Source organism: Tachypleus tridentatus, chromosome 7, assembly GCF_004210375.1.
Source record: "Tachypleus tridentatus isolate NWPU-2018 chromosome 7, ASM421037v1, whole genome shotgun sequence".
NCBI lineage: Eukaryota > Metazoa > Arthropoda > Merostomata > Xiphosura > Limulidae > Tachypleus > Tachypleus tridentatus.
The window spans coordinates 121,973,155-121,992,063 of NC_134831.1; the positions used below are offsets into that span (position 1 = coordinate 121,973,155).

The following is an 18,909-nucleotide window of genomic DNA, read 5'->3' on the forward strand; positions in this document are numbered from 1 at the left end:
TCTTGTTCACATGTGAAGTTGATGTTGGGATGTATAGAGTTGATCTGATTGAAAAAATTAAGTGTGTGTTCCGTAGATGTGAATCCCGCAATCGTGTCGTCTACATATCTGTACCAGTATAGTGGTGGATGTAATGTTGTGTTAATTGCTTGTGTTTCAACTTGTGTCATAAAAATATTGGCTAGAACTGGTGATACTGGGTTGCCCATGCTTAGGCCATTTGTTTGTGTATAGTTGTGGTTGTTGAACATGAAGTTTGTCTTCATCGTGGTGAATTCTATGAGGGTTGCTAATTGGTTGCTGGGAATGCCTATTGAAGGGTTATGGTCTCGGGTATAGAGTTCTAAGGCTATCTTGCAGGCTTCAGTGGTTGGAACTTCTGTAAAGAGGGATATAACATCGAAACTGGCCATTAAGGCTTTATGATTAAGTTGATTTAGATTAGACTTGAAATTAAAAGAGTCTTTGATGAATGAGCTGACTGATGTTACATATCTGGAGAATGCTCATGCTATGTATTTACCAAGGTTGTAATTAAACGATTCATATGTGGACATTATTGGTCGTAATGGACAATCTGGTTTATGAGGTTTGGGGATGCCGTATATTTGTGGTTTGCGCGAGTCCGTCTTGCGTAGATAGGAATAAAGTGTTTTTGAAATTGTGCTGGCTTTTTTTCATTTTTAGTAGTATTTTGTTTATTTGCATTTCGTGTGTCTTTGTTGGATTTGTGTGTATTGGCTTAAATTTGTTTGTGTCTGACAGGATTTTCTTCATTTTTTGGATGTATTCATTCGTGTTCATTATGAATATAGCGTTTCCTTTATCTGCTTTTCGAATTTTAATGTTTTTGTCTTGTTTTAGGTTTTTAATGGAATTAATGTCTGTTTTTGTAAGATTGTTTTTTAGTTTTCTGTTTTGTGAAATTATGTTGATGGTTTTGTGAAAAAATTCTTTGAAAAATCGTTTAAGATGTTGTTTTTAGGTGTTTCTGGAAAATATAAACTTTTAATTTTTCCTGGGAAGTTCGGCTGTTGGATGTCAATAAAATTATCTAAGTTGTCTTCTTTCTGTTCATTGTTTTGGGTTGTTTTTTGTTGTTTTTGTTTTCTGTAGAAAGTATCACATGTATCCTGGCTAGGTCTTCTAAACATTCTTTAATTTCTAAGGTTGGGATGTACCTAGGTGCTATTGCGAAGTTGAATCTTTTGTTAAGTAGATGTATCTCATCTGTGTTTAATTGTCGGTCGGATTTGTTAATTATGAGGCTAGTCAATGGTTAGTCGTATTAGTGTCTTTTTTACATATATAATATTCTCTTCAAGTGGGTTTTCTCTTCATCACTGATTATTTGTCACAGCTGGTAAACTGGTTCACCAGCTAGCTGCTATTAGTAGATACAACGAACGGTAATGATAAAGAGGCTCTCTGATGTGACACTGGCGAGGCAGGTCCTAATGTTAACCAACCAGTGTCACTTTCAGGAGGTGTCTAAGATAATATGTCAGAACTGGTAACGTTCTGTTCTGTGGTTCGGCAGGTACAAGTGGACACAAAAACACATATTTTTTTATTAAATAATGGTTTAGATTATAACATCTCTCAAGGAAAAGAGTGAGAGATTTGTTTGTTTGCAGTTATGCACGAAGTTGCACAATGGGCTATCTGTGCTCTGCTCACTTCTGCTTTCGAAACCCGACTTCCTATCATTGTAAATCCGGGTACCTCTGTGCCACTTTTGGGAGAGGGGTGGAGAAAAAACGAAACGTTCGGTTGCAAATTATCAACCACGTTCAGAAGAAGAGTTTTTGTTGTTTTAAATATTTACAGTTTTAAAAGTAATAAAAAATAAAACCAGGAGTGGATACAGGATTTTTTGATCGACAAAGTAACAGTGACTTACACCCGACCCTATATAAACTTTTCCTTATTACTGCAACGTAAATTTCAAAAATATTCTAATTGAGATGATCAGTACTTTATATTTCTGATTTTCCATTAACCTACACAATTTTGGTATGGCCAGTGTGGGGGGATGCACCCCCCTCTGTGTCCATCCCTAAGTAAAACCGGTTTTACAAGTGCACTCACGCAGCATATGGGTTATATATAAGAGTGGGCTTCAACAAGTTAAACGAACCGCTATTTGTAATGCTGTCGTGCCCTCTGGTAGCCTTAATTCACACAATATCGACTACCACACGCTAAGACAGCTACATTTACGTTACTAAACATTGTTTTCCGTAATGCTGGTTGTTGCCTTGTTCCGTTTCTGAAGGTCTTGTGATGCCAGCTGTATCTATATAGAATAGTGCAGGTGTAACAGTTGCACGTTCGAGAATAACAACAGGTGTCACAGTGTTGTTCCAAATTTCACTTCACATATGCATTCGTAGAACACGAGACGTTATGTATAGTACACAGAACACTACGTAATAGTGCACAAAACACTATATATAGTACACAAAACATTATGAAACAGTACACAAAACACTATGTAATCGTACATAAAACGCTACGTATAGTTAATAAAACACTATGTTTAGTACCAGGGGCGTAGATCCTGGGGGAATGAAGGGTATACATTCCCCCTTCATTTTAGGTGGGGCGCATAAATCATCCCCCCCTACAGTTTTGTCTGTTGAATTGTTTTATTGCATCACAGGCCTACAAATTGTGTGTTTGTTCTTGTGATTCTCGTGTTCTTACCAATCGAATTACATAATTAGGCCTAGATGTAGGCTTTTTCAGTAGCCGAAATGTACATCTTTAATATAGGCGTACTTCTAAGCTTTTCGATCTAAGCGATAGTTCATAAGTATTAGTCAGTAGGCCTAAGTATACATGCAAGTATCGTGGCAACAAGATTACTCTGTAACTGCATGTTTACAGCTTTCAGGTTCACTTAATCAGAGATTACCAATTTGCAAATTAAACAGTCCACGTAAGTGGTTGCAAAAATCATCCCCCCTCATCGGGTATAAAAAATCTACGCCCCTGTTTAGTACTTGTAGTGATGTGTAAAATATAGTATTACGTACAGCATACGAGATGTACTCATGCACAGTGAAAGCAGTATACTAGGGACAACTTAATGATTATCTTTGTTGATGATTATCAGCAGAACTGGTTCCAGAACCAATCATGAGTGACATTTAAATCTATTGACTTCATTCTTTTTGACAAAACCGACAGCGCCGCCAGCTTTTAGAGTCGCTACTCCGCCATGTTGTCCCGGAGTCTGCGCTTAACAGGCTTCAACGAAGAGAATGGATGCAAAGAACATGCTGTCTGTAGAGTTGGAATCACTTTATTCTGGAACTTTTTCAAGTTTGTGGCAGACACAGCAGCAACAACAAAACACGGTGATGGTACCTCATGCTGTACAGATGAAGACCAAAGCACGGACTCTCTTCGTAAATACATTAACCATTGTTACCATGGTAACGTGCAAGAGAGACTCAAGTTACAGCAGTCCCTATCTGAAGAACAGGAACATCTGGATATGGAAGTCATCTTTAACCTGGACGAAATATACTGATCCATAAATACGTTTAAAGATGGATCTCCAAATCGGGATGGTCTGAGAATCTTCACTTGTTGAAGTTAGTTAGTACTGAGAATATCAATACAATTGGGTAATTGGTAGCATTTTTCAAAAATGGGCTATTTCCTGTATAAAACTCTTATCAAAACCTCTTAAAAATAACTATTACCTTAAAGGCTACTCAGTAATCGTTATACAAAAACATCAAAGGCAGTATCTCAGAGTAGGCTTAGCTAAAAGGTTTGCTTTTGCTTAGAAAGAAGCAATGTTACCTCATCGTTAGATGGTTATTTTAGTGGATAAACCTAGATCACTTCTGCTGTATTTGAAGCCGATTGGAATGCAACTGCGGAAGCTTCATACATGGTATTTGCCTACAGGAAAGTATGGCTGACCATTCTTGCTGACAAAATGCTCATTTATACATCATATAATGTGTGTAAGATGATATATAGTTGTACTAACTGTCAGAAGATGCATCGTGAAGCATGGAAGCTGAAACATTTTCTTGTTACCCATCAATAACGGTCAAGGGTAACCATTCTCCGGTCTGTTTCAAGGGTAACCATTCTCATTATTTATTACCGGTCTGTTTCAAGGGTAACCATTCTCATTATTTATTACCGGTCAGTTTCAAGGGTAACCATTCTCATTATTTATTACTCTTATTTTATGCTATGGTTCTAGCTTGCCTTAACAGTGGAACCAGATAACTTGTGTTAACACTGTGGCACATCGGTTACTCTGGATCCTCTCATCCTATTATCTTCAGAATATACCACACAGAAATAAGACCTTTATCTTGTGGACCTCCCAGATAATCTGAATTTCAGTAGAAACTTCATGTTTCTTTCCTCAACAGCAAATAACTGGTGAGTTCTCATCCTACTCTTGAGAGATAACTCTATTGTCCCTGTAATCATTCTAGTTGTCCTCATTTGAACCTTTTGATAAAACATTCCAGTATCACTAGGATGTTGTCTTTTAGCAAAGTTTCAAACTTAAATGTTATTCAAGTTTAAATTATAATAATACATTGTTTGAGTTAAAATACAAGCGAAAGTTTTTTTTTTTTTTCTGTTGTACTGAACACAGCTTTATACCATTATTAATATTTCAATTAGGAAATCGGATGGGGAACCTTTCACGTTCATTGGCCTTGTAGTATAAAGATCACGCATTCCACAATGAAGCTAATTATTTTTTTCTATTGGATTGCTCTATCTTTTCTGCAGCCCTAAAGACACCAACCAAACAGAAGATTGCCTAATAGGTGCTTCAGAGGGCAGCCGTGGGCTGGCAAGTGCCAGCAGTCAACACTATGCTTTTATAGTAATTAAATACTTGGTACCACTAGGGTTTATAAAATCAGTTTAGCCAAAAAACGTACTGATTGAGTAGGGGCTGCGTGAATTAAAAAGACTATCAGCTCCTATTTGAAGATTGTGATGGATAATCACCTCCATCTTAATCTCATATGATTTCTACACAATAGACAGCAAGAGAGCTGGTTGGAAAGTCATTATCTCACTGGACAACAACATTCTGCATAAGGCTGAAAGAGCATATGTTCTTCCAACAGATATCACAAGAACAGAGCTGGAAGCCATAAAGCAAGCTCTTCTCTTGATTAATGAAAGCAATGAATCGCAAATATACATAGTTTTGCGTTTGACTTGCAGGCATAACTATAATTGATTTAAAGTTGTTGGTCTCCAGATGGATAGCAAAAAGCAAAACAATGATATAGTAAGACCATCACTTGAATGTATGTGCCAGGGGGTAAGGCTAAATGACAAGACTGACGAAAAGCCCTTATATTAAATCTGACTCCTTCTTCACCATTAAGATGAAAACAGCAGAAATGGAAGTGTTAATCGATGTTCAGAAGGTATGAAACAGAGAACCATATGTTTAGTCAAGAAAAGCAACAACGTAAGATGTGGTTTGCATTGAATTTTGCGCACTATTACTCTATGGCTATCTGGATCAGCCATACCTAACTTAGTGGTGTAAGATTAAAGGGAAGACATTTAGTCAACACCAGCCATCGCCAACTTTTGACTCTTCTTTTACCAACGAATAACAGGATTGACCCGAACAGTATAACGCCCCCACGGCCGAAAAAGTAAACACGTTTGCTGATGGAGATTCGAATCTGCGACCTTCAGATTGCAATCGAGTGCTCTAATTAATAGCCCATGTCAGATCCCGAAACAAGCTATCATTATAACAGTTTACAGATAGAAGGATTACTACCAATGGCTTAAAAAAGTCAATCAGAGACATTTCTCGTAGTTTTGGCCTTGGCACGCGTCCACAACAACCAATTTAAGCAGCGTGTTAAGCTTTAACAAGTAACTACTAGACCTTTCAAGCAGAATGTTAAATGACAGATCATAGTTATCAAAACAAAACAAGTTTTGATGTTGTAGTTGGCTGGATATTCCTGCTGCCAAGGCACAAGAACGCGCTGCCACATCTACAGAAGATTCTATCACATTTTTACTTTCACTGACGCGTGTAATAACAAGAGATAGTTTGTCTTGTTTCATGTAGTCTCGTATTATATCAACGCAGATGCATAAGTACTCTCTTCTTAATGTCTTCTACAACAGCTTCACGATTAATCTTAATAATAACACATTATTTTGAGATGGTGAGGAATAGTCGTGTAATCCGCATGGAATTCAAATCCCAACAGTCATATCTAATAATCTCGTTACGTTGCTCAAACTGTGAATCTAATTATTATTATTTGGGAGGGAGAGTGGGTGACGTGGGGAGTGTGAAGCACTTTTTGGTTATTAAGGTAAATTTTAACTTAGTATTAACAGTTGCCGCGTGAGAAATAGAGATCCCTGTCTTACAGGGCCTGGCATGGCCTAGCGCGTTAAGGCGTGCGACTCGTAATCTGAGGGTCGCGGGTTCGCGCCCGAGTCGCGCCAAACATGCTCGCCCTCCCAGCCGTGGGGGCGTTATAATGTGACGGTCAATCCCACTTTTCGTTGGTAAAAGAGTAGCCCAAGAGTTGGCGGTGGGTGTGATGACCAGCTGCCTTCCATCTAGTCTTACACTGCTAAATTAGGGACGGCTAGCACAGATAGCCCTCGAGTAGCTTTGTGCGAAATTCCAAAACAAACCCTGTCTTACAATTTCCCAATGTTGGGTCCTATTTTATAAATATCAATAAACATCCGTAAGCCTTACAGTTTGAAAAAGTAAGAAATTTATAATTGTTTTAAAATAATATAATCTATAATTGATAAATAATTCATTTTTTATTATTATTTGAAACTAATATTTGTTTTTGAACTGATAATTCATTAAGGACCCGAAAAAAAAAGTCTTTAGTCATAGTACCTATCTGGAGATACCATTTCATTCGTTTCACTTTTTATTACTGTAGACAATTTATATATTTAAGGCTTAAATAAACTAAGGGGACGACCAGGTGGTTGAGGCTCTTGACTCGTAATCTGAGGGTCGCAGGTTCGAATCTCCGTGACACCAAACATACTTGATCTTTCAGTCGTAGGAATATTATAATGTTATGGTCAATCCCACTATTCGTTGGTAAAAGAGTAGCCTAAGAGTTGGCGATAGGTAGTGATGACTAGCTGCTTTCTCTTACACTGCTAAATTAGGGACGGGTAGCGCAGACAGCCCTCGTGCAGTGTTGCGCGAAATTCAAAAACAAACAAACAAACAAAGAGGACTCTCTTGTTCTGGTGTAGTAAATCTGGAGCCCCCCAGTGGCTCAGCGGTATGTCAAGAAATGTCAGACAAGAAAATCTGGATATCTTTGTTGCTCAAGATTAGAAATTTCAAATCTCCAACTATTTTTTAACTTTCAACTTGGATTTTGTGATACATTAAGCTATTAATTTAAAGTGTTGTGTGCCATCAAAATAAATAGTGGAATGTTTGCAGGTACTTACTATTACGACGTTTGCAGATACATAAAGGTAACTGAAGAACAGCGCTTTAATAAAAATCACTTTAACTATTCCCAAAAGCTGATATATCATCTGATTAATTTCCTTTTCCAGATTAAACAACCTTAATCTAATAGAACCATCACTGTAGAACTCCCATGTTTCTAGAGTTCAATAGTAAGATCTTGTTTTGTTCAAACTTTGTTCTTCTACAATTTCTAGTCCTCCTCGCAATTGTTAATACTGGTAAAGAACATTTTTAACTTGAATAGAATTTTACGTAATGTACTGGCTAAACGAATAGATCAGAGACCAAGAAGTTTGGACCATAGCTGTCCATAGTTTAGAATTATTGACCAAATTGATGAAGACAGTTCAAAGAACCCGCCATCTATGTTGTTCTTGTAACTAAACAATAGAAATGAATGTCAGGGTTATGACGCCTTCGTAGTTAAAAGTGCGTATAATGTTCAGTAGCACATAGGGGCTCGAGCCTTGGACTCGACAGTATGTAGTTTGGCGCTAGCGAATGATCTTGAATAGGCCTGAAAGTTTTAATATACAGGCTGTAAACATAATCACGAAAACACTACCGTGTTCTATGTTTATCGAAACTATTACTTGTTTTAACATCAGGTTGTTGTGGTTAAACGATACGAGATCGTTTGAGATCAACCTTATGAAGATACGTTTAGATTACATCTCACGGTGAATTTGTGAAAAGTTCGTAAGTTGGTTCTGTATGATTTTACTTCCTGTTTAAAGTCTATAATAGTGTTCCTATACAAAAAAAAAAATCGTGTTCCTGGTACTGTGTTTTCCAATTAACTGTTATTACATGTTATTAACTGTACCTGCCATTAATTAACGTAATCAGTAAAAAATAACTAACCTGAAAAAACAACAACACACTTTATCCGGATATTATGTACTATCACAAACTTCTGACGTGAAATACCTTCAGTGATAAGCAGATATCGTATAACACAGATATATGAATTTAAACTTCATATAAGCTGTTTTAGTTTCAATAACGGGTTTTCCATAATTCAATACGCGGATTTGGAAAATAATATTCATTTTTTTTTCTATCATCTAAGGGTCTTTTCCAAATAAGGAAGAATAAATACAACTCATACTTAGACCAAATTAACAATTCGTTTATCAAAATGCACTTTTTTATTATTATTATTATGTTTGGGTTTTAGAACGATAGCGATTGGTCTAGAGAAATCTATAGTGAGTGGTTGTCAACATTTCAAGCTTAACAAAATGTAATCTGATTTCAATGAAAATGATTCACTTATGTAAAAAAGTACATATGACGTTCTCTTAAAATATCAGTAAGTGGTGGAGAAATATTGATACAATTTTCGGATTCAGAAAATTATTTTAGAACATGTAAAAAAATTACAAGTCAATACAATAAAACGATCGCATGCACGTGCAGGTTGTGCAGAATCTATCTGATGTGGTTAAGTGGCCCATGCTTATATATATATATATATATATATATGTATAAACATTTTCATCACTATGTTTAAATATTCGATATAATACGTAATTAAAGAACCACGAATACGGTCAACTAGTCTACTTCACATCTGGACATCCTGTTTTTATACAAGTAGTTTAACGTAGGTAAAGGCTATTTATTGCGGTCAGTTAGTTATATATTGTGATAATATTATTAATGTAGCGCGTATTCTGACAAACGCTGTGCTATGCAGGTTGGTTTTCGTAGTTAAAGGTACAGTAATAATAACAGCTCACAGTTACACTGGATGTTCCATATAATGTTGACGTTAACCTGCGTTGCTTGACTTGGTGGTTTACCGTTGTTACAAAGATCTTTTTTATAAGTAAGTGCAATTTTGTTTCCAAAATTAGATAAAGATATCAACACTTTTTTTAAATATTTTTTTTATTTACACTGGTATTCAGTAAACGTGTCAGGCTTTATTTGTCGCAAAACTTCAACTATATTTCACAGATTTCCTTCTGGCGAGGTCTGTTTGTTTGAAGTAAAGTTCATCAATGTGTTTGAAACCTTTGTTGAATCATTCCTACATATGCATGTTCAATATACATTTCTAAAACCTGCCATTTATGTGTACAATACATAGAATTGCTAGCATATGAATCGTTTGACTAGTCACCATTACGCCAAGTTGTTGTTGTCTGTAATTAAGCACAAAACTACACAATGGGCTATGTGTGCTCTGCCTACCATGAGTATCGGAACTCGAATTCTAGAGTTGTAAGAACGCAGACATACCGCTTTGTCACTTTAGGAGGGCTTTGTTTGTTTGCTTTGGAATTTCGCACAAAGCTACTCGAGGGCTATCTGTGCTAGCCGTCCCTAATTTAGCAGTGTAAAACTAGAGGGAAGGCAGCTAGTCATCACCACCCACCGCCAACTCTTGGGCTACTCTTTTTACCAACGAATAGTGGGATTGACCGTCACATTAATAACGGTACCACGGCTGAAAGTGCGAGCATATTTGGCACGACCGGGATGCGAACCCGTGACCCTCAGATTACGAGTCGCACGCCCTAACACGCTTGGCCATGCCGGGCCATGTAGCAGGGCATCACACCAAGAACATTAAAACCAGTCATTCTTGATGGATGTACCCTTTCCCCACCTCTCGGTACCTTCCTCCAGTAACATAGCGGCACGTCTTCGGACTTACAACGCTGAAAACCGGGTTTCGATACTCGTAATGGAAAGAGCACAGATAGCCCATTTTGTAACTCTATGCTTAACTGCAAACAAACAAACCTGGTGGGTAATAATATTAACATATCAGAAAATACTGACTGCAATGATTTTAACATGTTAAAGATAAAAAAACACAAAACTGTCAATTGTGCATGTTACGCTTTCTTAAACTAAGTTAAATATAGAACCTCTGCCACTAGTATTCCAGTCGCTGTTTTGCCAAGATCAACCGGTATACAAAGCTCTCTCCGCGAAACTCTCAAGGTCAGCTGGTATGGTTCGTGTTTATGAGTCTCTCTCTTAGCGGAAAGACTGTATGACCTATCTGTTGTCGTCAGCATTTGTTATATTTAGATATACTGCTAATAGTTTTAATCATTACACATACAGCAATAATACTATAAATTTACTTTGATCGTGTTATTTTTTAAAACTGTTGAAAAGTCATGAAAACCCATAAGTCTTGTTAGAAAATCTACAATTTTGCGCTCAAACCTTGATACAGGTCTGGCAAAAGTACACAGTTATGCATATGTTGAATCACTTTATACAGTCGTGTAACACTGGTTCCAAAAATGGGTTTGTGGGACGGCTTATGTTACTAAGATATACATGGGAATATCCATCAAAATCAATTTTTATTATATTGTTGAAAAAGTACGGGGGACATGTCCCCCCTAAAAATTACACCTATAGTTGTTGTGTTTTTTTGAGGGGGTATATATATTTTCAACTGAGAATTTTGAAATCAAACTTATCATAGTGCCTCCCGTGAAAATTTCGTGTGTGGGTTTCACTTTGTTGGGGGTTATAAACTGATAAGTTTTATTGACTGATTTTTTTCGAAATTAAAACTAGCATAAAGTGTTATTCACGAGATTGAGGACTACGTAAGTTAAATGCGTTTCTTTAAATAGACATATCCATGACGAAATGTCGCTGACGCGTTTAATTCTGGTGTTAGTGTGTAATCTGTTATTGTTAAAGCGAGGACACTGTCGTGGAATTAAACCAGAAAAGAAGACAAATATGTTTGGCAACCTGCACCAGAAAACAATGCTAGTTGCAAACTTTTTCTTTTTGCAGTTGTGGTTCTGCCATAGTTGTTACCTACCTCAGATTATATGTGATAATAATGGGCCAATGTAGTTGTTTGGTTTATGGTATGTATTGTAAGTAGGCTTATTTGCTTAATTTTTATACAAGTAAACTTAAAACAAATGTCAAGAGATGTCGCTACTTGATAAGCAGGCTAATAATGTCGTGTTCAAACTTTGTAAACAATATTCTTCTGAGTTAATACACTTATTGGAGCAGGATAATGTAATAATGATATATAGCTACAGTTAAAATAATTTCCATTTTTATTTGTAACTTTCTGTAATGTGTTTTTCTGGTGATACATACTTTCCTTGAAATATGCAAGAACCCAATTTACAAATTTAAAACAACATTTCACCATGAACAGTAAACACTATCCAAGTTCTACATAGTAATTAAAAAAAGGTTAAAAAAATCACAAAAGCCAACTACAGTTATAAGTTTATATCGATAAGTAGATCTCCCGTTAAAATCAGAGGTTCGATTCCCTTTAGTGGACTCAGCAGATAGCCCGATGTGGTTTTACTTTTAGAAAACACACACACACACGCTAGTCGAAACTTAGTGACATGTTACTCAGCTTAAAGAATTATTGTACTTGTAGATTATAGCGCTTTTCTGGTAAAGATAAATATTATTTTAATATTGTTAAATTTTCAAGTTGCTATTTTAGTGTATTTTAGTTAGTATAGTTGGAAGAGGACACTTTTAACTTTCGTTACTACAAGTACAACTAAGCCTAAACGTACGACATGTAAAAGACTGTAAATAATAGATTTTCGGGCAATTTTAGTTAAATACTACTACTAGTATAAGCCATGTAACATTAATATTTTGGGCGTTAGTGTATGTAAGGAAGGTCCTACTGCCTTATAAAAGGATTTGAATTATTTGGTGAGTTTGGCGAATAAATAGCAATTACCTTTAATTATAATAAATCAAAGGTAATGCATGTGACCTATCACAATTAAGGTTATGATTATTGGTAAATAGTATAAATTTGAAGACAACAGCCTTAATAGTGTTTTGGAAGAAAATTATCGTGGTGTTCTACTTGTCCAGTTTCTTAAGCCTTCCAAAGAACGTAATGGGGATAGTTAGTGACAGGACAGTAGGATCTTAGATTGTACGTACATAGATGATAAATATCAAATACATAGGCTCGGTATGGCCAGGTGGGTTAAGGCGATCGATTCGTAGTCCGTGAGTCGCGGGTTCGAATCCCCGTCACATCTAACTTGCTCGCTCTTTCAGCTGTGGGGGGCGTTATAATGTTACTGACAATTCCACTATTCATTGGTAAAAGAGTAGCCCAAGAGTTGACGATGGATGGTGATGACTAGCTGCTTTCCTTCTTGTATTTCACTACCATATTAGGGACTTGAGTAGTTCTTTTGTCGCTTGTTAAGCGCAAAGCTGCACAATTGGCAATCAGTGCTATGCCTCTCACTGGTATCGAAACCACGCATTTAATATTTTAAGTCTTTAGACGCACCGCTGAGCCACGGGGAGTCATTAATGAATAGAGGTCTAAGTTGGGGTTATAAACGTGTGTCTGTGTGTAAAAACTCGTATAAAATCAAACTCGGATAATGTAAATGTTCCATAGTATTTTCTTAGTTAATTGTTTTGACAAGTCGACTGTATTTCATATTATAAATTTATATTGTTGTTACCTCTCTAAATAATAATTTAAGATTTTGTATAATGCAAGATAATAGTTCTCAAACTGTACATGTTAACAGTATCATTTCTTGGTTTGGCCTTGTCAAAAACTTAATAAAAGACGGAATTCCTCTAAGTGGTCCAACTTAGGGCATTTGGCAAGTCGAAGAACAGACTAGTGCTATCAATATTTTGAGATGGGAAAGACATTATAATGCCATTCAAATGATTCTGTATTCTTATGACGCATTATTAAAGTGGATAACATTTATATTTATGCAATTAGCTCATTACCTATATTGTTTGTTTGTTTTTTGAATTTCAAGCACATCTACACGAGGGTTATCTGCGCTATCCATCCCTAATGTAGTAGTGAAAGACAACAGGGAAGGCAGCTAGTCATCACCACCCATCGTCAATTTTTGGGCTACTCTTTTACCAACGAATAGTGGGATTGACTGTGACATTATAACGCCCCCACGCCTGAAAGGGCGAGCATGTTTTATATGACGGGAACTCGAACCCGCGACTCTCAGATTTTTAGTCGCGCGCCCCTAACCACTTGACCATGCTGGTCCTATACCTTAACGAAACAACAGATAAAATGCAAACTTTTACTGAAACACAGCCTTTTGATATTAAATTAGGAGATTTCGAAGTTAATGCAAATAAAATTTGAAATTAAGATGAAATAAAACAATATAATCTTAACATTAAATCATCTTGCGTTAATAATCAATGTCCGACTTCAAAAATCTGATTTTTTAAAACATGTGTACGAAAGATTCGTCATGTTTACCAAGAAACTTGCCAAATATCGTAAAGATACGCCTACCTTATTAAAAATTATAGTACGTATAATTTCATGGTTACGTAGTACTTGTAAGGTTGGTCAAATTGACCGAGTAGTTTGTTTTCGCTCGAAATCATCAGTAATATTTATAACTTTTATCACTGCTCTCATGTCATTGCTTAAGAGAAGTCGTAATGACGGACGTAACGCTCATAACCAAGTCATGTAAAGACTTAAGATATGCACGTGTTAGAAATGCGTATTTTATGTGCATATAATTTTAAGTGATGCTGATTGAAAGATAAGTAGTTAACGTAAGGAGGCATAAATATAACAAACAGTTAAACTAGATATATGTGTGTTTATAAGGATATATTACTTTCCATGGGGCAAGTTACCAACTCATTACCGAGAAAATATGGAAGATAAAGAACAAGTGTTTATCTTGGTTCTGGTTTGCACCTAATTCATCGCCCGGTGGCTATGACGTGCATTTTAACAATGAACAATCTTACCACAGAAGTGACGAATGGTAACATTTATTGTACGTTTCGGATTATACACATTTAAGTTTTAGTAAATTACCATAAACACAAAACTGTAATTAGAGCTAACCACTCGAGTGTTAAAAAACAAAAAGTTACTTAATAGGGTAAACAGTTATAAATTGAAGGAAAGTGTAACAAGTAAGTAAAACTTAAAAGTAAAAGAGTCGTTCAAAGCCCCCTTTGTAGTTTTGAACATAATCAGTTTGTTGTGTTTGTTTTGGTTTTTCTAATTCAAACTTTTACCTCACAGCTTCGTCATCTCATGACCAATTTGATATCTAATTACTGTTTTGGACCAAGTTGGTCAAATCCTTTCGACTGATGTGTTTGACCACGCCCAAGGTCACATAGATTAATTTATTCTTACCCTGCCGAGGAGAATATGAATTTGAGGGTGGGCTAGTATAGAATCTGATGAGTAATAAAACTGAATCGGGTATACGCGCACCCAACGCTTGGTGTTGCTGTTGCTGGCACAAAAAATACAGCTCATGAAAACAAAGGTCTCATTGATTAACTCACACTAATCTTATCTAAAGGAATATCAACTGCCGAGACTGTTGATTATTCCTTCTTGTTTAACTTTAGGTTTGTTACACAGGTAAGTATCAAAAACTGGAAAATGTGATTGGTTGAATAAGTTATACCATATTTACCGATGTATAAGACGATAATTCTTTACTCTTAAAACAATGCCTGATGTTTCCCCTCATCTTATACACAATACAGTTTAATAGCATATTTAACCAAAACGACGTTGTTCCTTTTACTTTTGTTTGATTTTTAGTAAGTGTCTTGACACAGTGCCACCTACTTCGTTTTTTCATAACTACAAGTTATTAATTTCGTAAGCTAGTTACAATTACTCCAGACCTTTTTATTTAAAGTGTGTTGACTTTATCTGTCGTATTGAAATATTGCTAATATTATATAAAAACGTTTCTGTAACGTACACTAATTTCATCAACATGTTTTTATAGTAGGTCATTATATTGTAAGGTTTAGTATTTTTTTGTAAAAGAAAACAAATACAGCTATAATGAAAACTTTCTTAAGTTGTTTATTACATGTTCACAACTTAAGTTATGCCACACTGAGCTGCTTTTGGCATTTGAAGTGTATAAGAAACACACTTGTGGTTGTATTGATTACCCCAGAGTTCATGTTTTAAAAATAACTTATGATAATTTATTTACAAAAGTAGCGTCTTAGACTCGCTTGAAAACAGAGGTCGCCGTATGCATCGAAACTCAAACAAATATACTTTAATTTGCTCAGAAAAATCTGGGGTCGTTTTATACATCAGCAAATAATTGGTCAATCACTTCAGTTGACCCGTGTCGGTGGATATAGCATGAAGCTTATGACGTAAAGGCCACCTGGTAAACCAAACTGTGGTTTTTAAATAAGTGATTAAATCTTACATCATACAAGTTAGGGAAAAGCCATTTGGGTTTATCGTGCTGGTTGAAGTTAATAATTATTTAACGAAATATCTGAGTGAGTGAAAAATCTATTCACCACGTTCCTTACTTAATACGTTTTGTTTTTGAATTTCACGCAAAGCTACTCAAGGGTTATCTGCGCTGGCCGTCCCTAATCTAGCAGTATAAGACTAGAGGGAAGGCAGCTAGTTATCACCCCCAACTGCCAACTCATGGGCTACTCTTTTACCAATGAATAGTGGGACTGGCCGTCACAATTTAACGCCCCCACAGCTGAAAGGGTGAGCATGTTTGGTGCGACAGGGATTCGAACTCGTGTCCCTCAGATTACGAGTCGAACGCCTCAACCCACCTGGCCATGCCGGGCCGACCACCATTCACAAGAAATCTGAGGAAAAAGAAAATTATAATTTACATTACAAACAAAGAAAACAGAATTTGAAAGGTTAAATATACTGTTAATGGTAAGGTGATAATTATTAATAACCATTTATAAAACAAATCACATTTACCAGAAGTTACCGCTTTAGAATTATTCTATTAATGGCAATTTTAAAGATGATTCATAGAGCTTTAGTATGAAGCAATGCATGTAATTTGTATTATATAATGTGACGGTCAATCCCACTATTCGTTGGTAAAAGAGTAGCCCAAGAGATCGCGGTGGGTGGTGATGACTAGCTGCCTTTCCTCTAGTCTTACACTGCTAAATTAGGGATGGCTAGCACAGATAGCCCTCGAGTAGCTTTGTGCGAAATTCAAAAAGCAAACAAACATACAAACAATTCCACAGTATATTTATTGTATTTTCTACTATCTTTGTTTTTACAACATTAAATTTGAGGTATTACTTTTGGATAGCAATGAATAAAAACCCTATAACCCTAGCGCTTTGGAAGGGTGGACCTTTCTTCTTCAGGAACAGACTGCTCCCCGCTAGTACAGCGGTAAGTCTACGGGTTTAGAACGCTAAAATCAGGGGTTCGATTCCCGTAAGTGGACTCAGCAGATAGCGTGACGTGGCTTTGCTCTAAGAAAAACACATAAACACGCACACTGGAATGAGTGATATATTTCTCTATGTACTGTTGCAAGCGTCTTGTTCCGATATAATATAGCTGATAGTGAGAGCGTATGAGAAAAGACGTCAGGGATATTTTACTTCAGAAATGGTTAAGTATATTTAAAATTATACTTAATTGCTTCAGTTAAATAAAGGTAATATGTGGATACTGATTTAAAAAGATATGTTTTACTAACCAATTTATTAAAACAGGTATCATCCTTTTCGTGGATGCACAACTTTTACATTTATTACAATACATACAGTACAGTGCAAAAGTGTCAGGACAAAGTCAAAAATTAGATTTTTAGCTGCTTCCAAAGAACAATAGAAGGTAAATCACAGGTGAAACATCTACAATTTATTAATCTCCATATATAGTACAACAGAAACTCAGTGGAACTTCTTGAGTTCAGTGAACAGTTAATATTTTGTGTTTGTTTGGAATTGAGCTCAAAGCTACACATTGGGCTATCTGTTCTCTGCCCACCACGTATTTCAAACCTAGTGTCTAGAGGTGTGAGTCTGCAAACATACCGCTGTGCCACTGTGGGGACAATATTTTGTGTGTCCCCCTTTTGCTTTAATAATTGCAGACAGTCTTTCAGGTATTGTTGCAAGATATCGAATCAAAGTGTCCTTTGGGATTTTACTCTCCAGATGCCTAATAGACTCCTGTAGTTTCTTTGGAAGTAACATTTGATTTTTCAATTTTATGATGTATCAAATCCCAGATCTGCTTAATTGGGTTAAAATCAGAGCTTTGTGAAAGCAATCGTATCATTGAATAACTCCAGCAATTTCATTCTTAGTTAAGTAATTTCTGCATTTGTTGGTAGTAGAATTCTTTACTACTGGATATACCATGATAGATTACTATCTGATGGTACTTGCACTCCTCCATTATTCCATTTATTTTGCAAATATCTCTTGCCACCTCAGCAGAAAAACATCCACAAAGTATCACACTGCTTCTTTCATGTTTCATAGTAGTGTACTGAAGTAAGCATCTTTCACCTTTCTTCCGCTGGATTTAAATCTACGCTTTGAACCAGATATTTCAAACTTGGACTTATTCGTCCATAATGTGGCCCGGCATGGCCAAGCGTGTTAAGGCGTGCGACTCGTAATCTGAGGGTCGATGGTTCGCATCCCCGTCGCGCCAAAGATGCTCGCCCTCCCAGCTGTCGGGGCGTTATAATGTAACGGTCAATCTCACTATTCGTTGGTAAAAGAGTAGCCCAAAAATTGGCGGTGGGTGGTGATGACTAGCTGTCTTCCCTCTAGTCTTACACTGCTAAATTAGGGACGGCTGGCACAGATAGTTCTGAAGTAGCCTTGCGCGAAATTTAAAAACAAACAAACAATCGTCCATAATACCCTTTCCCAATTATCGGCAGTCCAGTTTTTGTACGTTTTAGCAAATGTTAGTCTCTTAACAATATTTGGAGATCGAACTAAAGGTTTTTATTAACTGCTACACAACCAAATATTCATTCTGGAGTCTTCATGATACTGTAGATCTGGACACTTTTCTGTCATTTGGTTCATGGTTGTTTATCTCATGCTTGAGATCAGTAACAGTCTTTCTTCTGTCCTGTAGGCTACATAAACAAAGATACTTAACATCAGTATCACTGAGTTTAGGTGTTCAACCTCTTACTTTCCCATCTTCAAGTTTACCTGTCTAGGTCTCATGATCTAGGGCGTACTTTACAGTGTTTGGGGAGGACTTCAAGTCTGCAGCAATTTGTCAGAGTCCAACCAACATCGTGTAAAGTTTTTATGTGAACTTTCTACTATACTCATTTTGGGCCATGGTATGACAACCAAACTTAATATATAGTGTAAAACATTGTTTTTATCAAGGTTTATTTGTGAAGTGTTATTAAACTGATTTCTTCTAGCATATACCGGTACCATATGCTAGCTCCTTGCTAGCTTCTATCAATATAGTTAAGACACTGCATGAGGTACCACGGCAGTTATTTCAGACCCTAAATTTGATCAGTATGTTCATTCAAACAGAACCCTTATGACATGACCTTGGTACAAGTATATGGTAATGGTTAAGTATTCTCACC

At 36.4% G+C, this 18,909-nt stretch overlaps 1 protein-coding gene across 2 annotated transcripts in view; it reads left to right on the forward strand.

Moving 5' to 3' along the window:
• The window catches only part of LOC143256513 (voltage-dependent L-type calcium channel subunit beta-2-like), a 130,674-nt gene that overhangs the window by 67,207 nt on the left and 44,558 nt on the right, over positions 1 to 18,909 (forward strand). The gene's annotated exons all lie outside the window — the stretch shown is intronic.